The sequence below is a fragment of the Oncorhynchus mykiss genome, chromosome 10 (assembly GCF_057628025.1).
Source record: "Oncorhynchus mykiss isolate SJ-2025 chromosome 10, ASM5762802v1, whole genome shotgun sequence".
Lineage (NCBI taxonomy): Eukaryota > Metazoa > Chordata > Actinopteri > Salmoniformes > Salmonidae > Oncorhynchus > Oncorhynchus mykiss.
The window spans coordinates 14,971,378-14,997,422 of NC_143031.1; the positions used below are offsets into that span (position 1 = coordinate 14,971,378).

The 26,045-nt window shown below is 40.6% G+C and overlaps 1 protein-coding gene and 1 long non-coding RNA gene across 2 annotated transcripts in view; one reads left to right on the top strand and one right to left on the bottom strand.

Moving 5' to 3' along the window:
* LOC110533380 (follistatin-related protein 4) overlaps window positions 1-12,956 on the bottom strand; it is a 250,493-nt gene extending 237,537 nt beyond the window's left edge. Inside the window, exon 1 of the mRNA XM_036989741.2 lies at window positions 12,699-12,956. The gene's annotated coding sequence lies outside the window, so the exon portion shown is untranslated. The remainder of the gene's footprint in view (window positions 1-12,698) is intronic.
* LOC149979942 (uncharacterized) overlaps window positions 1-26,045 on the top strand; it is a 391,469-nt gene that overhangs the window by 300,090 nt on the left and 65,334 nt on the right. The window lies entirely within an intron of this gene.

Sequence of the window (26,045 nt, forward strand, 5' to 3'; positions counted from 1 at the left end):
CAAAGTATATGATTGATTGTTTCTTTAAGCCTGCAGCGAGATACTTGAAATTAGATATATAATCATGATTGATAAAACATGATTGATAAAACATTTGAATTCACTGACAGATAGCTAATGAAACACAAATGTACATTTACAGTAGCTGGCTAGGCTAGTCAAACTGTAACATTGGCTAGCTTTCAATAAAATGGCTAAATGGTCGCCGGAGGTACCTCGTCATGTGATCAATACAATTCGTATTGCATGCTGCATATTTCAAGTACACTCGAAAACAGATATGTATCTTATTTCAGTCTTTGGGAGCTAGCTATATCTGTTCCTCTTCATCAGACAGCAGGTTGCGTTTTTAAGAGGCTGTGTTGAGATAGTAGATCACAAGGGGTGTGTACAGGAGCACTGATTGGTTACAAGTTTAGCAGTTCAGCAAATTTGCCTGAGCAGACAGTGTTAAAATATAGAAAATGTGCAAGAATTGAAGGTGCCCAAATGTTTTATTATCATCATAAGAATGTTTTACTGTCATATACAAAAAAAATCTGATCATCCTCGATGGGGATCGATCAACATCAGGTTTTTCAGCTTCAGCCCACCACCTATGTGTAGCAAAGCACTGACACAAAGCATTATATTTTACAAGGAATGCTGCAGAAGAAGTAAACTCCTTCATGTGCAACTCTTTTGTCCGTGCGCTCACAAAGACACAAGGCTGGTTGGTGTACCCCAGCTGGTTAGTGGTCCTGCACACACAGCTGGCTGTTTAAACCTCTTTGAAAACAGCCTATAAGTCACAGTCACAGGAAGCATGTGCTCGTTTCATTGCCTTCCTTGTAGACAGAATAAAACAGGGTTGGGTGGATTACTTGAAACATTTACTAGCCTAATGTAAGTCTACTAATTCATGTATGAATAAATCAGAAACCTACACATATTCAATAGCCGAGAAGAAACAAAGAAATTGAAAGAAAATGTATTAATTTATTTATTTTAAGTATTTTAACCTGCTAATAATTCATTTTCTTTACATTTGCTCTAGCATCAAATGATCATTAATGAAATAAAAGCATCAGTAAACATGTCATCCCCCACAAATGATGCAGCGCCCCCAGTTGGGCCAATTGAGATATTGAATACTAACACATTTCTGTTAATTACTATAGCTCCCGCCTTGGGCCAATCAGTGTAATTTTGTAAATGCTGGATCTCTATAGTGTCACGGCCCCTCCTCTGCAGTGAGGGGGCGGTTCCTCCTGCAGGCAGAGGAGGGTCGTTAGTGATTGGAGTCACCTGGGCTCAGGGTATTTAAACTGCTGCTTCACTAATCTCTCTCTCTCTCTCTCTGCTCCTCCAGGTATGATTCTGTGTTGCTTGTTCCTTTGTAGTTTTGCATAGTTTTCACTCAGTCATTCACACACACAGATTCATGCATCCCTGCACTTTACATATACCTCATATTATGATGATACGTTCACACCACATTCCTTTTTCTTTGTTTAAAGTTAATAGTTTTGGTTTACAATAAAGAACCTTTTTGATTGGCTTATACCTGTTGTTCGCGTCCCCTCATTTTTTTCCACAGGCTATGAGCCGGCCTGTGACAATAGTAAGATGCATCATTCACCCAACTCTTGACAAGATCGGTCCAGTGCTGACTGATGTATTGCTTGTGACTAATGTAGGAATGAACGGACGGAGACAGATCCACAGTCCCCTCCCCGATTTCATTGTGGGGGACAAATATGCGGTACGATAGTTCCTTGAAAAGTAGACTGAAACATCATTTGTTGGATAGGAGTTGCCATTAGAAAGGCACTGAGCCTTGTTCTGGCTGATCCCCTCAAACAACAGCAAGCTTTTCATCGATTGGAGGAGTATTAGACTACGAGTGATTGAAACCAATATGTAATGTCTGACTGTAGCCAAAGCACCAGTTGCATTTTTTCAATATGAAAAGATGGAATGTGACTGACCTGCACAGGTAGGAAAGTGTCCAGATGACTGTGAGCTGATTGCCAAGTAGATTAGGTGTGAATGTTCTGAAAGATTATTCTAGATTCATCTGACAACTTTACCATGGACACCTGATGGTCCATCAGCAGAACAATAAATAATATCCCTAAATTGATGTTGGTCATCTGCTATTGTCTGCTTGATCAAAAGCAGCGTTGAGTAAGATTGAACAAAAAGAGAAATATGTGGGATGTTTCAAACCGGATTCGTTTTTACAAACTGCCCCTGTAATTCTTTATTTTAGGTTTTTATTCTGGGCGTGAAGATATTTCAACATCATGTCTAGACGATAGGAAACAACAGAGGGAGCACCCGCCTCTCCACATCGACGGGACAGCAGTGGAGAAGGTTGAAAGTTTCAAGTTACTCTGCGTACATATCACAGACAAACTGAAATGGTCCACCCACACAGACAGTGTGATGAAGGCGCAACAGTGTTTCTTCAACCTCATTAGGCTGAAAAAATGTGACTTGTCACCTAAAACTCTCACAAATTTTTACAGATGCACAATTGAGAGCATTCAGTCGGGCTGTATCACCGCCTGGTATGGCAACTGCACCACCTACAAGCTCAGGGCTCTCCAGAGGGTGGTGCAGTCTGCACAATGCATCACCGGGGGCAAACTACCTGCCCTCCAGGACACCTACAGCAACCGATGTCACAGGAAGACCAAAAAGATCATCAAGGACAACAACCACCCGAGTTACTGCCTGTTCACTCCGCTTTCATCCAGAAGGCATGGTTAGTACAGGTGCATCAAAGCTGGGACCGAGAGACTGAAAAACAGCTTCTATCTCAAGGCCATCAGACTGTTAAACAGCCATCACTAACACAGAGAGACTGCTGCCTACATACAGACTTGAAATCTTTGGCCACTCAAACAAATGGATCACTAGTCACTTCATTAATGCCACTTTAATAATGACATTTGCATATCTTGCATTACTCCAGATGTACAGGACATACTGTATTTTATACCATCTATTGCATCTTGAATATGCTGCTCGGTCAATGCTCATCCATATGTACATATTCTAATTACATCCCTTACTTGGATGTGTGTGTTAGGTAGTTGTTATGGAATTGTTAGATTACTTGTTGATATTGCTGCACTGTCGGAACTAGAAGCACAAGCATTTCGCTACACTCACAATAACATCTGCTAACCATGTGCATGTGACCAATAAAATGTGACTTGATTTGATAAAAAGTTACACTGGCATCTCGTGCTTGGCTTCCAAATATATATATTATGTCCACATAATATTAAAATTGAGGAAGTGAGCTCATAATCATAGCAGGGCCAGCAGCATACCACTGTTGGCTTGCTTCTGAAGCTAAGCAGGGTTGCTCCTGGTCAGTCCCTGGATGGGAGACCAGATGCTGCTGGAAGTGGTGTTGGAGGGCCAGTAGGAGGCACGCTTTCCTCTGGTCTAAAAAAAAATATCCCTATCCCCCAGGGCAGTGATTGGGGACATTGCCCTGTATAGGGTGCTGTCTTTTGGACGGGATGCTAAACGGGTGTCCTGACTCTCTGAGGTCAATTAAAGATCCCATGGCACTTATCGTAGGGGTGTTAACCCTGGTGTCCTGGCTAAATTCCCAATCTGGCCCTCAAACCATCACGGTCACCTAATAATCCCCAGTTTACAATTGGCTCATTCGTCCCCCTCCTCTCCCCTGTAACTATTCCCCAGGTCGTTGCTGTAAATGAGAACGTGTTCTCAGTCAACTTACCTGGTAAAATAATGAATAAAACATTAAAGGGGTGTTGAGGGCTCTGCAGCAACCTCTGAAAAATGCTATGGTCATAATAATTATTTTAATGATCCATGGTAGATGTCCCTCCTAACAAAAAGGCCCCCATCCCAATGATGTGAGCTGCTGAACAGCGCACTTGCACTTGAGATGCATTTATGGATGAGTGAACTTGCCATTTTCCAAAACTTTTCGATGTAGGCCATTCATGTGAAATATGTGTGCAGGACTATGTTTTATATATTTATTTGTTCTAAGCATCAATTTATCGAAACATCAGGAGACCCTGAATTTTGCCAAAAATCTAGACTAGAATTGTTAATCTCCCGCCATATAAAAATGACTGACATGGCAGAGCTGATGTGAGGAATAAATGTTGATTGGAATAATGAGAAAGTGGATACATGAGACTTGATGGTGAGAGCCCACTAATAGATTGACATGCAGTCCCTTTAAAATCATAGGCTGTTTCCATTTCTATACAAGTATTTCTTACCAGTATTGGCCTTTTACCAGATCCGAATATTTTCGCATGAACTGTATAACTGCTCAAATTTCTGTAGGCTTTATTGACAATATTCTGCTCATGTGTAGAAATGTATTGTAGGCCCAAAACACAGCAGTACATGATTTAATGAAAAGCAACAAAACACTGTTTCACATTCTGTAGCCCTTTACACTCGTACCCGTATGTATACAGGTTGAAAATGGCAGATTTGGGCACTAATAAGCTTCTAAATTGGAACGTTGTGGCTGTACAGTAACATGCTACACATTACATCAGAGCTCTGGCTCTGTGCTTCACAGCGCTGTATGGGTTTTGACTGACAGCCATTCTGAACTTGAGCACAGCACACGACAAGAAGTTGCCCCCATCCCTCCCTCCTTCTAAATGGGTAACTTCTTCTAATGTTTTGTTGACTGGGTGAGGGAAATGTGGTAAATTACGAGGACTCCTGTGTATTTTGATAGATGAGACATTGAGGATTATAATAAATACTGCTTTGATGTCATACCAGCAAGCCAAACACCGTGAATCCAAATGTGCATAAAACTCATGTAATATACAGTGTCAATGTTTATGATCAGTATGTTTGATATTCAGTTACAAGATGAGATGGCATTATACCCTGAACAAAAATATAAATGTTACATGCAACAATTTCAAAGATTTTACTGAGTTACAGTTCATATAAGGAAATCAGTCAATTGAAATACATTAATTAGGCCCTAATCTATGGATTTCACATGACTGGGAATACAGATGCATCTGTTGAAAACCAGCCAATATCTGGTGTGACCATCATTTACCTCCTGCGGTTAGACACATCTCCTTCACATAGAGTTGATCAGGCTGTTGATTGTGGCCTGTGGAATGTTGTCCCACTCCTCTTCAATGGCTGTGTGAAGTTGCTGGATATTGGCGGGAACTAGAACACGCTGTTGTACAAGTCGATCCAGAGCAACCCAAACATGCTCAATGAGTGACATGTCTGGTGAGTATCCAGGAATTGTGTACAGATCCTTGCGACATGGGACTGTGTATTATCCTTCTGAAACAAACATGAGGTGATGGTGGTGGATGAATGGCACGACAATGGGCCTTAGGATCTTGTCACGGTATCTCTGTGTATTCAAATTGCCATCAAAAAATTCCATTGTGTTCATTGTCCGTAGCTTATGCCTGCCCATACCATAACCCCACCGCCACCATGGGGCACTCTGTTCACAAAGCTGACATCAGTAAACCTCTCGCCCACAAGATGCCATCTGCCCCGTACAGTTGAAACCGAGATTCATCTGTGAAGAGCACATTTCTCCAGCATGCCAGGGGCCATCGAAGGTGAGCATTTACCCACTGAAGTCGGTTACGACGCTGAACTGGAGTCAGGTCAAGACCCTGGTGAGGATGACGAGCATGCAGATGAGCTTCCCTGAAATGGTTTCTGACAGTTTGTGCAGAACTTCTTCAGTTGTGCAAAACCAGAAAACCCTCAAAACTTGAGACGTCTGTGGCCTTGAGTTGTGTCACAAAACAGCACATTTTGGAGTGCCCTTTTATTGTCCCCAGCACAAGGTGCATCTGTGTAATGACCATGCTGTTCAATCAGCTTCGGCATTCGGCACACCTGTCAGGTGGATGGATTATCTTGGCAAAGGTGAAATTCTCAATAACAGGGAGTAAACCAATTTGTGCACAAAATATGAGAGAAATACGTTTTTTGTGCATATGGAACATTTCCAGGATCTTTTATTTCAGCTCATGAAACATTACCAACAATTTACATGTTGCATTTATATTTTGGTTCATTGCTTTGATGTCATAGAAATAAGCCAAACACCCGTAATGCCAAATGTGCATTTCACATTTCCATATCCTAAAACTCATGTAATATACAAGGTCAACGTTTATGATCACAATGTTTGATGTACAGTTACAAGATGACATGGCGTTATACTCTGGGTTGTCCTGAACAGAATGAGCCACAGTGCGTTTGTTGTATTGTGAATAAAATTTGCTGCAAACCACGATTCTGAATGCACTCATAACATTATATGCACACCAAAATTACGATTTGCTTCTCTGAATTGCCTTTTGAAAGCCTAACACTATAAAAACTGTATTTTTAATAATGTAGCTGGCCATGTTGGCAATAAAACAAGCTTTCAAATTATACACTTAAAGGCAGGGATGCAGGGCTCCGCTGTGTTCCAAACAAAACAATTACAGGTGTGGTTGCTCTCGTCCCTCAACAGCTTGGAGCTCAAAAAGTACCTAAATAACCACGTTTCCATCCGCAGGTTTTATACGCATAGTCATACCGTGTAAAAAAAATCACCACATCTGTGATGGAAACAGAAAGTTGCGGTAGAACTTTATAATTGCCAACAGATAATGTGTTAGTTCGACATTGTGGTATCTTTTAGTGTCTGTAAAATTAATTATGCGAGAAATGGCGGTGGAAAGTTAACTTGGAGTCACGCGATGATATGGTGTGTAGTCCTCTCACTACTACTCCTGAAACCATGCAGTTTATTAGACTACCGATGAAATAAATGATGATGACCACAGGTTGGTGAAACCATGCAGTTTATTAGACTACAGATGAAATAAATGATGATGACCACAGGTTGGTGAAACCATGCAGTTTATTAGACTACAGATGAAATAAATGATGATGACCACAGGTTGGTGAAACCATGCAGTTTATTAGACTACAGATGAAATAAATGATGATGACCACAGGTTGGTGAAACCATGCAGTTTATTAGACTACAGATGAAATAAATGATGATGACCACAGGTTGGTGAAACCATGCAGTTTATTAGACTACAGATGAAATAAATGATGATGACCACAGGTTGGTGAAACCATGCAGTTTATTAGACTACAGATTAAATAAATGATGATGACCACAGGGTGGTGAAAGCGCACGGTGATCTTCATGCTCCTTTCCAATAAGTATCGAGGGTCTTATTTCGGTGACATGATGATCGAATATTGACAGCCATTTGTCAAATAAAAAAAATTCTCGCTCTTATCCATAATAATCTCATCATGTAGGATACCGGTAGAGTTTAACATGCGATGGAAACCGATTTATTCGGTACACGAAAATGTAAGCGAAAAAGTACATTTTGAGTGCACTACGTCACCATGCGGTGATTTTTATCGACCACATTTCCATTTGGTGAAAACGTACCACTGGTGGGAGAGAAAATGCGCGAATTTTATTTATGCGGATTCTAGACTTTTCGCATGAAAAACTGTCGCCAATTGGATGTAACCCTAACTACAGTTGAATACCCTTCTTTGAGTCATCGGTACATTGAAAATACTTTAACTGTGTGTACACCTTGGAGAGGTGTGTGGCCACTTGGAGACACTAGTTAGTCCTCTCAATCAAACCCTTTAAAAATATATTTTCTTATGTTGCACCAACCACACATATTCAAATCAAGTTACTAAATATATCGAGAATATTTTTCAGATTTGGTTATCATCAAATGCGGCGAAAGGTACAGTTAAAGTAAATTGCGCATAAAATCAACTGTGTAATGTTTGGATTCAGTCTTGTGTCAGGTGAATTGTTAATAACATTCTCATAAACACAAACAAGCAATAGGCCACAGCTCGCTTCACAGCTGCTTCCCGCCAAAATACAATGAAACTCGAGGTATTGTTACCCCCAGCGCTCAGGACCCTATCTGGCGCGCTTTGCTTGTTGCTTTTGACGCCACAAGCCAGCTCCGCCTCGATTTTGCCGCCCGCCGCCCTATTTCCATTGAAGTCAATGAGATCTTTGCCTGTGTAAGCGCCTTAACGCCAGCACTCTGAAACAGAGACAAGAATGGCAGTAAACCGGCAGTAACCAGATGGCCCATATATTTCCCATAATGCCCCAGACACTAAAGCAGTGTATTGAGCTTAAAGGGTTCTGTCCGAATACCCATACTTGCGTTCTATATAGTAGGCATTCAGGGCCTGTGAAAAAAATGTAGCAGGCTTTAAATGCCCGGATGTCGTACTCATTTCGGTTTTTAATCTAATAGAATTTGCTGCAAACTATTGAGGAAGATAATCATTTTTCGAGACCCACGTGTATTTGACGTTTATTGGGATGAACTAAGCGATATCCGCTAGATGGACAATCTGCAAAGTCAAAACTGTCTATATCGTAAAAATGTATATAAACAAAATGAGTTTAGGGATTCTGGTTAGCAGTGTGATTAAGTGTAGGGTTAAGATTAGGTTTAAAATCAGATTTTATGACTGTGGCTGTGCCAGGTAGTGCAGAGCTGCCTCCAGAACAAGATTCCTGACGAAAAACACTAATCTGCGTATGACAACAGCTGATAATCAATTGAGGGTACTAGCTGTTCCAAAATGAACGATTGGAGGGAATCAACACAATTGCGCATTAAATGACCCATTCTGAGTAGGATGGGTTTATGCTGAGATTTGTTGCTTACTGCCTTCGTGTTTTACTAAACAGTACGTTCTAAATAGTATGTAGTACGATTTGTACACAGTATGCAATTTAAATAAGTAATAGGCAAGCAAGATTGTGGACACTGCCCATGACTGCATGCTGACAGGCCTGTACCAGCAAGGCCTATACCAGCAAGGCCTATACCAGCAGTTCTGATGGGTGTATTGTTTAATGTTATTACTCAATATGCTGAGTAATGTTTACAACAACGCAAAATCTCATTTGGTCATCATCATAGTTTAGAATTGTTTGAAGCAAAAATATATTAGCAAATTCTCCAAGTAACTCCATTTTCACATCTAACAGCACACAGATAACCACTAATGACACACTTGCTATCCAACATCATTTGAGAGTCAAGCACTTCTAATCCTAGGAACTAGGATTCTCAGTAGCTAGCGACTAGCCTTTCTGGGAGACCTTACAATTAATTATTGTCTGACAATTTCTCTTGTCCCCGCTCTATCTCTATAGAACAGAGACTCAGAGCTCTAGGGCCCAGAAAATAATAAGACAGAACCTACTCCCTTCCATAGAAGACACCTGCCTACTTCGCTGGAGAGAGGGCCTCTCTGCTCTCGTGGCTGACATTGCCTTTCCTTTGACAAGATTCTGTGACCAGGTCTATAGCCTAAGGGTGTTAAAGCTCGCATACAGCTTGTCAGCTAGTGAGAGATACACACCGTGACCTGTTAAAGCCAGAGAAGTAGAAAACCCCCACAGGATATTACACGACTTCAAGACGAAAGGAGTTCAGCAATAACGTACTACCGGGTGGTCTTGTCTTGCAGATCAAGTAGTTGCACTTGCTGATATTCTGATATGCCAGTGTTATTCAAGTGAAACTGGCATAGGAGAAGTGCAGCTCTCTCTCTCTCTCTCTATTACATATGAATTTAAGCAACCGATCACAATCCTCCTACACTGCTCTCATCTGATTCTGTGATTCAGACAGCAAGCCAGCCACACAGCACTATTTGTTCCAATAGTATTGGCCATGCACTGAGCTCAAACCGCTGGCTCTAAATGTAATGCAGTAGAAAAGGTCATTCCAAAAGTTCAACAAAAGTGATCAGAATGTCAAGTGAAGAACCAGCAAGCCATTCACCATGCAATGGATCCAGTGAGCTTAGGAAAACGCAATAAACGCAAAGAACATCTAATATTGGTCTCTTATGTTTCAGAGTCTTACTTATTATAGCCATGAAGTAATAATGTTGAAGTCTCATTATGTTGAAGCTTTCAATATATTCTCAATACAATGTCGTACGGTAGCTAAGCCATTCAGTTTTTATTAAATCTGTTGTTAACGTCATTTCATAAGTTAAGTAAACAAGTCGTCTTGTCTGGTCGACTCAGTAAGACATGTTTGATCTGCTAGTGCACACTGTGGGCAGTGAGTCACCCGTCATTTCTATCATGTTTCTATATCGGTGTGTGAGTCAATAGATTAGTCATGTAAATGTATTATACAAACACATTTATTGCACATTAGCAAGGATCAAAGTGATTTGAATTATATTACATGCAACTATGTATGTTTCTGTTGTAGACTTAAAAGCACTATAGCCCAAAAAATAAATATATATGTATTATTTTTGCATTCTTTTTTGTTTTCAACTGAGAGATATAGTAGCATTGACCTAACTACATTGGATAACGATATTGGTTCCATATAGATATGATTAGAATGATTTCAATAACAATCAGGTTAAGTAAATCAGTTTCCACTCCAGAAGAATAGCAAATGCAAATAGAAAAATAAATGCTGCTACATTTGCATTCAAAGGTACTCTCACTAATATGTCCCATCTGTCAAACTAAGTGCTCTAGCAACAACATGGTATTACAGGAGCAGTGAAAAGAAACAGTGACTGGCAAAACAAATCACAAAAAATAAGCAATTCTTCAAATGTAACACCCACTCTTAATTTAAGCTTCGCATCATTCTACCAACAATGATCAATAACAGAGTAGCATCATACTATTTTCTAGTTCTAGTTCTAATCAGCTAGCGACTAGCCTTTCTGGGCGGCAGGGTAGCCGGTTAGAGTGTTGGACTAGTAACCGGAAGGATGCAAGTTCAAACCCCTAAGCTGACAAGGTACAAATCTGTCGTTCTGCCCCTGAACAGGCAGTTAACCCACTGATCCTAGGCCGTCATTGAAAATAAGAATGTGTTCTTAACTGACTTGCCTAGTTAAATAAAGGTAAAAATAAAAAATCAAAGGCCTCCATTCCCTCTGCAGAACTGTACCACAAATATAATGGCACATGTATTCCCCGCTGCAGTAAGAGAACACCTTTGAGGGAATCAGATAATTAAATCCGGGGATAATAAAGACTCAGAAGAAATCAGAGAGCCTGTCCGAGGAAAATAAAGGACACTTTAATGTATCTCTATGAAGGTAATGCCTGGAAAGGAGCTTAACTTCCACTCTAACCATTCGTGTTGGAGGAGAGGAATATAAATGTGTATGAGTCATTATATCCTATTTTCCATGGAACTGCAACGGTAGTAATCTATGGGACACGGAGCCATAATGTCAGTTAAGAAGTTATTGACACGAATAGATTTTCAGCCGCAACAAACAGTCAGCAAGTCAGTCACTTCGTGATGCAGTTTAAGTTGTGCTATAGGCTACGAACACTGGGAATATAGATAGGGGTAAAGAAAATACAGCAGCCTAGGCTAAGCCATAGCGAGCATCTCCTTGCTCATTTTCTGAGACACCGTGCAGAAATGACAGGTTACAAGGTTACAGGTCGTCATTCAATCGTATAGGGCTCTAAATTAGTTGTAGGTAGTTGCAGGCAGGCACGTCGTGTTCTGAATGCTGAACTTATTTTTGAAATGAAAGGAGATCCACCCACGGTGTATGCGGTGACTGAAAGAAACCCGTAGGAGTGAATGGACTTATTTCAGCACCATGGACAGCTCCATTGTTACCGCTATACAGTGCGCAAAAGTCATTCCTACACACCATAGCCATACACGTTGCTATACACTGTTTTCTCACAGATTTCCAACTTCTCAGCTACAAGCTATAGCCTACAGGCTGACTGTAAAATTATAGTGGTTTTGGAGAGTGTACAGAATGTATGGCCACACGGATTTGACGCTGCCTCGGTGCGCAAGACCCGTGCGTTTCTCCTGTTCAGGAATTTCACCATGCACGTTTCATGATTCACCTCCAATTGAACACAAATACAGTAGGGTTGCCGACTGTTTCAGGAGAGTCCATCGTGCACTGCCAATGAGTCACACTACGGACCTAGGATGCAGAAATGTGGCTGCGTGTCCCATTGATATTATTTTAGTACAATGCTGACCACATCCAGGGCATCCAAACAGAATTCAGTGACAGAGAAAAACGGGGCCAGTATAACCTTTCCCGGCCAGAACATGTTTTTGTGAAACTGTGGGAAAATAAATCAAATCTGTGTTGATAGCCTAAGTTAAAACATAAACCGTTAAGAAAGCCGCAGTAGTAGAAGCCTATCTGACAGACTATACTAATATTGGTAACGTATGCTAGTCAACCTAAAACGAACGTGTTATTAACTATAAAATCTGCTGTGTCCGAGGAGAATAGTCTACCCCAACATTTATAATGGTATGGTATTATAGTACCATTAATGTCATTGACATCCCACCCATGTGTTGAGAATTACATTTAAATGGGTTAAAACCTATTTTTGTGACAGGGAATGTTGGAGTAGCCTATACTGCATAATTAATACACATTTTCTCAATTATTCAGAAAACTGATTAAAAAATCCTGTCGCATTTGTCTTCTTCATTCATTAGTTGTCTTATCCAATCACACGCATATATTACCAAACGCCCATATAACACGCAACATATAAGCATCCCTAAATTATCAAACAAGAATTGTCAATTTCTCTCATTCAAACACAATTGCCTTCTTACCTGTCGTATTCCACTTGCGATGAAAAATAAATATGCCAGCAAATATGCCACGATAGATGTACGATATGGTGCTCAACGACTTTCTTAGTTCCAGCCTCAGCCCGGTTGCAGATTAGTCTCGTGTGTGACGGGCTTTATTGAATTAGGCTCGCGAATAAGCATGCGTTGGATGTTCCCACTTCTAGCAGCGGTGCTCCATTCTCCAGCTCTGAGTGCCTCTCACTACCGGCTTGCCCTATTTCAACAGCTTTAGTCTACACTTCTTTTGACGTCACCCGCTGCATACAAATATCTGCAGACTCCGCGCCACGAGCGACACTTGTGTCCACGTTTACGTGGCATGTTTGACCTGTGAACCCCAACTGGGCAGGTAGCCACGGAAAATGAAAAACTGTTTTATAATAATCGTTAAGGGGCTTGCTCATACATTATTATGCCAAGTCTTACAATGCATTATAATGCCAACATAAGGTCGGCCTATTCCTCCTCTCAGTGTTAAAGTTACCAATGTGTTCACTTAGTTAATATCATCATTCTACTTACATGAACTTGCTTTTATTTGTTAAACTTGGCAAACAGTACTGTCATTACATTGGTAGTCATGCACTGTCATTGATATGACAGGCTTTTTTCTCTACCCTCTTATAGCAGTGCCAAATCTGTCAGCACAGACCCTTATTAAATTACTGCATCAATGGCTAATCAACATCATGCTATTACTTTTCAAAAGCTATTAGATGCCAGGGACAGATGCTTTGCCATATCAGAACACATTTCAGAAATGATACATTGTAGTCCAGACAATCTGTCAGGATACAATTAATTATGAACATTAATTTTACAGCAGTCTACCTAATGTACATCAGTAACGTCAGGTGTTTCCATGGTTAAGCCCCTCTTAACATCATGGAGTTGGTGGCTCCTATCTGCTAACCCAGGGTCACATTTCTCTATCCTCCCAATGGTTATGGAACAATTCCATTGTAATGGATTATGCTGAGACTCTCTCTCTCTCTCTCTCTCTCTCTCTCTCTCTCTCTCTCTCTCTCTCTCTCTCTCTCTCTCTCTCTCTCTCTCTCTCTCTCTCTCTCTCTCTCTCTCTCTCTCTCTCTCTCTCTCTCTCTCTCTCTCTCTCTCTCTCTCTCTCTCTCTCTCTCTCTCTCTCTCTCTCTCTCTCTCTCTCTCTCTCTCTCTCTCTCTCTCTCTCTCTCTCTCTCTCTCTCTCTCTCTCTCTCTCTCTCTCTCTCTCTCTCTCTCTCTCTCTCTCTCTCTCTCTCTCTCTCTCTCTCTCTCTCTCTCTCTCTCTCTCTCTCTCTCTCTCTCTCTCTCTCTCTCTCTCTCTCTGTTTGCCCCTTACCATAGATCTAGTATTAGATCACCCAATCCCATATATTGACTTTAGGGCAATTCCATAGTAACGGAATTAAGGTGAGACTCAGATTTTTTACTTTAAAATGTATACCAGACACAAACGATTGATTTCAGAGTTCAACAAACCATATAACCATATGTACAAGGACTACTTTTAACCATTTCCATGGAAAACACATTTACAGGGAGAACTGTGCAGACTCAACATTTGGTAACAGAATACAACTGATTATTCTGTTACAAAACTTTGAATCTGCACAGTTTTTCCAGCGTTTAAAAAAAATAAATGACTGTTTAAATTTGTCAAAGTATGGTTTGTTAAACTTTGAAATCAGTGTTTCTTGTTTGGTATCTGAGTCTCACCTTAATTCTGTTACTGTGGAATTGTCGTAAGGTCAAGATATAGGGTTGTGTGTTCTGATACTAGATCTATGGTAAGAGGCAAACTCAGGCTACTTCCATCTCAGGCTAACCTCCTCCACTGAACCATCTCTTTTTAAAATCTCCATCCACTCACTTCCTCTTTCCTTCTCACTTTCCCTCAATGAACCATTGTTGTTAAGCACGAGACACAACGCATGATGCTATTACCAATCCTTACAAGATACCAGAATGAGGACAGCTCTGAAATATTTATGCTCAATGTAACATTTATCAAGAAAATAAATAATTTTATTAACAGTGCAAGCCATAGACTGCTGCATGCTGGATAAGGAGAGAAGGCCACCATAAGGAGAGAGACACAGAGAGGGAGAGAGAGACAACAGAGGGAGAGAGAGAGAGACAACAGAGGGAGAAAGAGAGAGAGAGAGAGAGAGAGAGAGAGAGAGAGAGAGAGAGAGATACAAAGGAGGGAGAGGTTAGGGAGAGAGATACAAAGGAGGGAGAGAGAGAGAGAGATAGAGAGAGAGAGATAGATACAAAGGAGGGAGAGAGAGAGGGAGAGGGGGAGAGAGAGATAGAGAGATACAAAGGAGGGAGAGAGAGGGAGAGGGAGGGAGAGAGAGAGAGATACAAAGGAGGGATAGGTTAGGGAGAGAGATACAAAGGAGGGAGAGGGAGGGAGGGAGAGAGATACAAAGGAGGGAGAGGGAGAGGGAGAGAGATACAAAGGAGGGAGAGGGAGGGAGGGAGAGAGATACAAAGGAGGGAGAGAGAGACAAGAGAGGGAGGACCAGAGAGACACACAGAGAGAGATAAGACAGGGGGAGCAAGATACAAAGGTAGAGAGAGAGACAGAAAGGAGAGAAAGTGAGAAGGGATGGTGAGAGGGAGAGAGAGATCGAGGGCAAGAAAGAGAAAAAGAGATGGGGAGAAAGAGAAAAATGAGAAGGAGGGAGAGGGAGGGAGGGAGAAAGAGAGAGAGACAAAGGGAAAGTGTATTGCATTTCCAAAATAGATAATCAGGGAAGATAGTTGAACCAGTACACAGTTATATCTGATAGGAGGGGAGTTAGCGCCCCTAGCTTGGGATTTTCATTTGGATTTACAGACATTATCTCATAGTGCTTACAGCCTCCCGTTGCCTGAAACAACTCAAGTAAATAAACACAGATACCAAGGTAATACCGTACAAAATTATTGTTTCAGATGTACAATGTCCATGATGATAGAATAAATGTTTTTCCTAGTAGGTGAATAAACAGCATCAATGCCCAGATGACCAGATTCATACAGTATCTAGGAAGTAACAACATCGACATATTTTGATGAGCACTGTTTGGCAGTGTGATTTAATCACATCATTCCTTCACTGACACTGCATAATTTGCTGATAAGATTGATTATGAATCATTTGTAACTCTTGGTACTGTGGGTAAAAAGGGGGGCGGGGGGTCATACTCAGACAACTGGAGTAGAGATGGTATAGCGTAGATAATCGAATGATGCATCAGAATTTGAGGGGTGACACTCTCTCCATTATAAAAAATATGTTGTTTATTATAAATCCAGAGTTAAGAACACTGTGTGATATTTTGGTCAGAGACCTTCATCAGACACCTTGGTAGGTAATCACAACCTGCATTGTCTCATAACATTGAGGAAAAAGCTGTAACAATCTATTCAATGTAACAACCTATTCAATGTAACAACCTATTCAATGTAACAACCTATCCAATGTAACAACCTATCCAATGTAACAACCTATTCAATGTAACAACCTATCTAATGTAACAACCTATCCAATGTAACAACCTATCTAATGTAACAACCTATCCAATGTAACAACCTATCCAATGTAACAACCTATCCAATGTAACAACCTATCCAATGTAACAACCTAACCAATGTAACAACCTATCCAATGTAACAACCTATCCAATGTAACAACCTATCCAATGTAACAACCTATCCAATGTAACAACCTAACCAATGTAACAACCTATCCAATGTAACAACCTATTCAATGTAACAACCTAACCAATGTAACAACCTATTCAATGTAACAACCTAACCAATGTAACAACCTAACCAATGTAACAACCTATCCAATGTAACAACCTAACCAATGTAACAACCTATTCAGTGTAATAACCTAACCAATGTAACAACCTAACCAATGTAACAACCTAACCAACGTAACAACCTATTCAATGTAACAACTTATTCAATGTAACAACCTAACCAATGTAACAACCTAACCAATGTAACAACCTAACCAACGTAACAACCTAACCAATTTAACAACCTAACCAATGTAACAACCTATTCAATGTAACAACCTAACCAATGTAACAACCTAACCAATGTAACAACCTATTCAATGTAACAACCTAACCAACGTAACAACCTATTCAATGTAACAACCTATTCAATGTAACAACCTAACCAATGTAACAACCTAACCAACGTAACAACCTAACCAATTTAACAACCTAACCAATGTAACAACCTATTCAATGTAACAACCTAACCAATGTAACAACCTAACCAATGTAACAACCTAACCAATGTAACAACCTAACCAATGTAACAACCTATTCAATGTAACAACCTAACCAATGTAACAACCTAACCAATGTAACAACCTAACCAATGTAACAACCTAACCAATGTAACAACCTAACCAATGTAACAACCTATTCAATGTAACAACCTAACCAATGTAACAACCTAACCAATGTAACAACCTAACCAACGTAACAACCTAACCAATGTAACAACCTAACCAATGTAACAACCTATTCAATGTAACAACCTAACCAATGTAACAACCTATTCAGTGTAATAACCTAACCAACGTAACAACCTAACCAATGGATCATTAATATCTGCAGATCAAAAAAATTCTGTGACGACCTTCAAAAGGCTGAGGTGTCAGGAGTGATTACATTCTAGCGAGAAACAAAAAGGCCTTTTTATCCAAAGGACAGGGCTGCTTGATTGTCAACTGCTGTTTATTAGACTACAGATGAAATAAATGATGATGACCACAGGTTGGTGAAACCATGCAGTTTATTAGACTACAGATTAAATAAATGATGATGACCACAGGGTGGTGAAAGCGCACGGTGATCTTCATGCTCCTTTCCAATAAGTATCGAGGGTCTTATTTCGGTGACATGATGATCGAATATTGACAGCCATTTGTCAAATAAAAAAAATTCTCGCTCTTATCCATAATAATCTCATCATGTAGGATACCGGTAGAGTTTAACATGCGATGGAAACCGATTTATTCGGTACACGAAAATGTAAGCGAAAAAGTACATTTTGAGTGCACTACGTCACCATGCGGTGATTTTTATCGACCACATTTCCATTTGGTGAAAACGTACCACTGGTGGGAGAGAAAATGCGCGAATTTTATTTATGCGGATTCTAGACTTTTCGCATGAAAAACTGTCGCCAATTGGATGTAACCCTAACTACAGTTGAATACCCTTCTTTGAGTCATCGGTACATTGAAAATACTTTAACTGTGTGTACACCTTGGAGAGGTGTGTGGCCACTTGGAGACACTAGTTAGTCCTCTCAATCAAACCCTTTAAAAATATATTTTCTTATGTTGCACCAACCACACATATTCAAATCAAGTTACTAAATATATCGAGAATATTTTTCAGATTTGGTTATCATCAAATGCGGCGAAAGGTACAGTTAAAGTAAATTGCGCATAAAATCAACTGTGTAATGTTTGGATTCAGTCTTGTGTCAGGTGAATTGTTAATAACATTCTCATAAACACAAACAAGCAATAGGCCACAGCTCGCTTCACAGCTGCTTCCCGCCAAAATACAATGAAACTCGAGGTATTGTTACCCCCAGCGCTCAGGACCCTATCTGGCGCGCTTTGCTTGTTGCTTTTGACGCCACAAGCCAGCTCCGCCTCGATTTTGCCGCCCGCCGCCCTATTTCCATTGAAGTCAATGAGATCTTTGCCTGTGTAAGCGCCTTAACGCCAGCACTCTGAAACAGAGACAAGAATGGCAGTAAACCGGCAGTAACCAGATGGCCCATATATTTCCCATAATGCCCCAGACACTAAAGCAGTGTATTGAGCTTAAAGGGTTCTGTCCGAATACCCATACTTGCGTTCTATATAGTAGGCATTCAGGGCCTGTGAAAAAAATGTAGCAGGCTTTAAATGCCCGGATGTCGTACTCATTTCGGTTTTTAATCTAATAGAATTTGCTGCAAACTATTGAGGAAGATAATCATTTTTCGAGACCCACGTGTATTTGACGTTTATTGGGATGAACTAAGCGATATCCGCTAGATGGACAATCTGCAAAGTCAAAACTGTCTATATCGTAAAAATGTATATAAACAAAATGAGTTTAGGGATTCTGGTTAGCAGTGTGATTAAGTGTAGGGTTAAGATTAGGTTTAAAATCAGATTTTATGACTGTGGCTGTGCCAGGTAGTGCAGAGCTGCCTCCAGAACAAGATTCCTGACGAAAAACACTAATCTGCGTATGACAACAGCTGATAATCAATTGAGGGTACTAGCTGTTCCAAAATGAACGATTGGAGGGAATCAACACAATTGCGCATTAAATGACCCATTCTGAGTAGGATGGGTTTATGCTGAGATTTGTTGCTTACTGCCTTCGTGTTTTACTAAACAGTACGTTCTAAATAGTATGTAGTACGATTTGTACACAGTATGCAATTTAAATAAGTAATAGGCAAGCAAGATTGTGGACACTGCCCATGACTGCATGCTGACAGGCCTGTACCAGCAAGGCCTATACCAGCAAGGCCTATACCAGCAGTTCTGATGGGTGTATTGTTTAATGTTATTACTCAATATGCTGAGTAATGTTTACAACAACGCAAAATCTCATTTGGTCATCATCATAGTTTAGAATTGTTTGAAGCAAAAATATATTAGCAAATTCTCCAAGTAACTCCATTTTCACATCTAACAGCACACAGATAACCACTAATGACACACTTGCTATCCAACATCATTTGAGAGTCAAGCACTTCTAATCCTAGGAACTAGGATTCTCAGTAGCTAGCGACTAGCCTTTCTGGGAGACCTTACAATTAATTATTGTCTGACAATTTCTCTTGTCCCCGCTCTATCTCTATAGAACAGAGACTCAGAGCTCTAGGGCCCAGAAAATAATAAGACAGAACCTACTCCCTTCCATAGAAGACACCTGCCTACTTCGCTGGAGAGAGGGCCTCTCTGCTCTCGTGGCTGACATTGCCTTTCCTTTGACAAGATTCTGTGACCAGGTCTATAGCCTAAGGGTGTTAAAGCTCGCATACAGCTTGTCAGCTAGTGAGAGATACACACCGTGACCTGTTAAAGCCAGAGAAGTAGAAAACCCCCACAGGATATTACACGACTTCAAGACGAAAGGAGTTCAGCAATAACGTACTACCGGGTGGTCTTGTCTTGCAGATCAAGTAGTTGCACTTGCTGATATTCTGATATGCCAGTGTTATTCAAGTGAAACTGGCATAGGAGAAGTGCAGCTCTCTCTCTCTCTCTCTATTACATATGAATTTAAGCAACCGATCACAATCCTCCTACACTGCTCTCATCTGATTCTGTGATTCAGACAGCAAGCCAGCCACACAGCACTATTTGTTCCAATAGTATTGGCCATGCACTGAGCTCAAACCGCTGGCTCTAAATGTAATGCAGTAGAAAAGGTCATTCCAAAAGTTCAACAAAAGTGATCAGAATGTCAAGTGAAGAACCAGCAAGCCATTCACCATGCAATGGATCCAGTGAGCTTAGGAAAACGCAATAAACGCAAAGAACATCTAATATTGGTCTCTTATGTTTCAGAGTCTTACTTATTATAGCCATGAAGTAATAATGTTGAAGTCTCATTATGTTGAAGCTTTCAATATATTCTCAATACAATGTCGTACGGTAGCTAAGCCATTCAGTTTTTATTAAATCTGTTGTTAACGTCATTTCATAAGTTAAGTAAACAAGTCGTCTTGTCTGGTCGACTCAGTAAGACATGTTTGATCTGCTAGTGCACACTGTGGGCAGTGAGTCACCCGTCATTTCTATCATGTTTCTATATCGGTGTGTGAGTCAATAGATTAGTCATGTAAATGTATTATACAAACACATTTATTGCACATTAGCAAGGATCAAAGTGATTTGAATTATATTACATGCAACTATGTATGTTTCTGTTGTAGACTTAAAAGCACTATAGCCCAAAAAATAAATATATATGTATTATTTTTGCATTCTTTTTTGTTTTCAACTGAGAGATATAGTAGCATTGACCTAACTACATTGGATAACGATATTGGTTCCATATAGATATGATTAGAATGATTTCAATAACAATCAGGTTAAGTAAATCAGTTTCCACTCCAGAAGAATAGCAAATGCAAATAGAAAAATAAATGCTGCTACATTTGCATTCAAAGGTACTCTCACTAATATGTCCCATCTGTCAAACTAAGTGCTCTAGCAACAACATGGTATTACAGGAGCAGTGAAAAGAAACAGTGACTGGCAAAACAAATCACAAAAAATAAGCAATTCTTCAAATGTAACACCCACTCTTAATTTAAGCTTCGCATCATTCTACCAACAATGATCAATAACAGAGTAGCATCATACTATTTTCTAGTTCTAGTTCTAATCAGCTAGCGACTAGCCTTTCTGGGCGGCAGGGTAGCCGGTTAGAGTGTTGGACTAGTAACCGGAAGGATGCAAGTTCAAACCCCTAAGCTGACAAGGTACAAATCTGTCGTTCTGCCCCTGAACAGGCAGTTAACCCACTGATCCTAGGCCGTCATTGAAAATAAGAATGTGTTCTTAACTGACTTGCCTAGTTAAATAAAGGTAAAAATAAAAAATCAAAGGCCTCCATTCCCTCTGCAGAACTGTACCACAAATATAATGGCACATGTATTCCCCGCTGCAGTAAGAGAACACCTTTGAGGGAATCAGATAATTAAATCCGGGGATAATAAAGACTCAGAAGAAATCAGAGAGCCTGTCCGAGGAAAATAAAGGACACTTTAATGTATCTCTATGAAGGTAATGCCTGGAAAGGAGCTTAACTTCCACTCTAACCATTCGTGTTGGAGGAGAGGAATATAAATGTGTATGAGTCATTATATCCTATTTTCCATGGAACTGCAACGGTAGTAATCTATGGGACACGGAGCCATAATGTCAGTTAAGAAGTTATTGACACGAATAGATTTTCAGCCGCAACAAACAGTCAGCAAGTCAGTCACTTCGTGATGCAGTTTAAGTTGTGCTATAGGCTACGAACACTGGGAATATAGATAGGGGTAAAGAAAATACAGCAGCCTAGGCTAAGCCATAGCGAGCATCTCCTTGCTCATTTTCTGAGACACCGTGCAGAAATGACAGGTTACAAGGTTACAGGTCGTCATTCAATCGTATAGGGCTCTAAATTAGTTGTAGGTAGTTGCAGGCAGGCACGTCGTGTTCTGAATGCTGAACTTATTTTTGAAATGAAAGGAGATCCACCCACGGTGTATGCGGTGACTGAAAGAAACCCGTAGGAGTGAATGGACTTATTTCAGCACCATGGACAGCTCCATTGTTACCGCTATACAGTGCGCAAAAGTCATTCCTACACACCATAGCCATACACGTTGCTATACACTGTTTTCTCACAGATTTCCAACTTCTCAGCTACAAGCTATAGCCTACAGGCTGACTGTAAAATTATAGTGGTTTTGGAGAGTGTACAGAATGTATGGCCACACGGATTTGACGCTGCCTCGGTGCGCAAGACCCGTGCGTTTCTCCTGTTCAGGAATTTCACCATGCACGTTTCATGATTCACCTCCAATTGAACACAAATACAGTAGGGTTGCCGACTGTTTCAGGAGAGTCCATCGTGCACTGCCAATGAGTCACACTACGGACCTAGGATGCAGAAATGTGGCTGCGTGTCCCATTGATATTATTTTAGTACAATGCTGACCACATCCAGGGCATCCAAACAGAATTCAGTGACAGAGAAAAACGGGGCCAGTATAACCTTTCCCGGCCAGAACATGTTTTTGTGAAACTGTGGGAAAATAAATCAAATCTGTGTTGATAGCCTAAGTTAAAACATAAACCGTTAAGAAAGCCGCAGTAGTAGAAGCCTATCTGACAGACTATACTAATATTGGTAACGTATGCTAGTCAACCTAAAACGAACGTGTTATTAACTATAAAATCTGCTGTGTCCGAGGAGAATAGTCTACCCCAACATTTATAATGGTATGGTATTATAGTACCATTAATGTCATTGACATCCCACCCATGTGTTGAGAATTACATTTAAATGGGTTAAAACCTATTTTTGTGACAGGGAATGTTGGAGTAGCCTATACTGCATAATTAATACACATTTTCTCAATTATTCAGAAAACTGATTAAAAAATCCTGTCGCATTTGTCTTCTTCATTCATTAGTTGTCTTATCCAATCACACGCATATATTACCAAACGCCCATATAACACGCAACATATAAGCATCCCTAAATTATCAAACAAGAATTGTCAATTTCTCTCATTCAAACACAATTGCCTTCTTACCTGTCGTATTCCACTTGCGATGAAAAATAAATATGCCAGCAAATATGCCACGATAGATGTACGATATGGTGCTCAACGACTTTCTTAGTTCCAGCCTCAGCCCGGTTGCAGATTAGTCTCGTGTGTGACGGGCTTTATTGAATTAGGCTCGCGAATAAGCATGCGTTGGATGTTCCCACTTCTAGCAGCGGTGCTCCATTCTCCAGCTCTGAGTGCCTCTCACTACCGGCTTGCCCTATTTCAACAGCTTTAGTCTACACTTCTTTTGACGTCACCCGCTGCATACAAATATCTGCAGACTCCGCGCCACGAGCGACACTTGTGTCCACGTTTACGTGGCATGTTTGACCTGTGAACCCCAACTGGGCAGGTAGCCACGGAAAATGAAAAACTGTTTTATAATAATCGTTAAGGGGCTTGCTCATACATTATTATGCCAAGTCTTACAATGCATTATAATGCCAACATAAGGTCGGCCTATTCCTCCTCTCAGTGTTAAAGTTACCAATGTGTTCACTTAGTTAATATCATCATTCTACTTACATGAACTTGCTTTTATTTGTTAAACTTGGCAAACAGTACTGTCATTACATTGGTAGTCATGCACTGTCATTGATATGACAGGCTTTTTTCTCTACCCTCTTATAGCAGTGCCAAATCTGTCAGCACAGACCCTTATTAAATTACTGCATCAATGGCTAATCAACATCATGCTATTACTTTTCAAAAGCTATTAGATGCCAGGGACAGATGCTTTGCCATATCAGAACACATTTCAGAAATGATACATTGTAGTCCAGACAATCTGTCAGGATACAATTAATTATGAACATTAATTTTACAGCAGTCTACCTAATGTACATCAGTAACGTCAGGTGTTTCCATGGTTAAGCCCCTCTTAACATCATGGAGTTGGTGGCTCCTATCTGCTAACCCAGGGTCACATTTCTCTATCCTCCCAATGGTTATGGAACAATTCCATTGTAATGGATTATGCTGAGACTCTCTCTCTCTCTCTCTCTCTCTCTCTCTCTCTCTCTCTCTCTCTCTCTCTCTCTCTCTCTCTCTCTCTCTCTCTCTCTCTCTCTCTCTCTCTCTCTCTCTCTCTCTCTCTCTCTCTCTCTCTCTCTCTCTCTCTCTCTCTCTCTCTCTCTCTCTCTCTCTCTCTCTCTCTCTCTCTCTCTCTCTCTCTCTCTCTCTCTCTCTCTCTCTCTCTCTCTCTCTCTCTCTCTCTCTCTCTCTCTCTCTCTCTCTCTCTCTCTCTCTCTCTCTCTCTCTCTCTCTCTCTCTCTCTCTCTCTCTCTCTCTCTCTCTGTTTGCCCCTTACCATAGATCTAGTATTAGATCACCCAATCCCATATATTGACTTTAGGGCAATTCCATAGTAACGGAATTAAGGTGAGACTCAGATTTTTTACTTTAAAATGTATACCAGACACAAACGATTGATTTCAGAGTTCAACAAACCATATAACCATATGTACAAGGACTACTTTTAACCATTTCCATGGAAAACACATTTACAGGGAGAACTGTGCAGACTCAACATTTGGTAACAGAATACAACTGATTATTCTGTTACAAAACTTTGAATCTGCACAGTTTTTCCAGCGTTTAAAAAAAATAAATGACTGTTTAAATTTGTCAAAGTATGGTTTGTTAAACTTTGAAATCAGTGTTTCTTGTTTGGTATCTGAGTCTCACCTTAATTCTGTTACTGTGGAATTGTCGTAAGGTCAAGATATAGGGTTGTGTGTTCTGATACTAGATCTATGGTAAGAGGCAAACTCAGGCTACTTCCATCTCAGGCTAACCTCCTCCACTGAACCATCTCTTTTTAAAATCTCCATCCACTCACTTCCTCTTTCCTTCTCACTTTCCCTCAATGAACCATTGTTGTTAAGCACGAGACACAACGCATGATGCTATTACCAATCCTTACAAGATACCAGAATGAGGACAGCTCTGAAATATTTATGCTCAATGTAACATTTATCAAGAAAATAAATAATTTTATTAACAGTGCAAGCCATAGACTGCTGCATGCTGGATAAGGAGAGAAGGCCACCATAAGGAGAGAGACACAGAGAGGGAGAGAGAGACAACAGAGGGAGAGAGAGAGAGACAACAGAGGGAGAAAGAGAGAGAGAGAGAGAGAGAGAGAGAGAGAGAGAGAGAGAGAGATACAAAGGAGGGAGAGGTTAGGGAGAGAGATACAAAGGAGGGAGAGAGAGAGAGAGATAGAGAGAGAGAGATAGATACAAAGGAGGGAGAGAGAGAGGGAGAGGGGGAGAGAGAGATAGAGAGATACAAAGGAGGGAGAGAGAGGGAGAGGGAGGGAGAGAGAGAGAGATACAAAGGAGGGATAGGTTAGGGAGAGAGATACAAAGGAGGGAGAGGGAGGGAGGGAGAGAGATACAAAGGAGGGAGAGGGAGAGGGAGAGAGATACAAAGGAGGGAGAGGGAGGGAGGGAGAGAGATACAAAGGAGGGAGAGAGAGACAAGAGAGGGAGGACCAGAGAGACACACAGAGAGAGATAAGACAGGGGGAGCAAGATACAAAGGTAGAGAGAGAGACAGAAAGGAGAGAAAGTGAGAAGGGATGGTGAGAGGGAGAGAGAGATCGAGGGCAAGAAAGAGAAAAAGAGATGGGGAGAAAGAGAAAAATGAGAAGGAGGGAGAGGGAGGGAGGGAGAAAGAGAGAGAGACAAAGGGAAAGTGTATTGCATTTCCAAAATAGATAATCAGGGAAGATAGTTGAACCAGTACACAGTTATATCTGATAGGAGGGGAGTTAGCGCCCCTAGCTTGGGATTTTCATTTGGATTTACAGACATTATCTCATAGTGCTTACAGCCTCCCGTTGCCTGAAACAACTCAAGTAAATAAACACAGATACCAAGGTAATACCGTACAAAATTATTGTTTCAGATGTACAATGTCCATGATGATAGAATAAATGTTTTTCCTAGT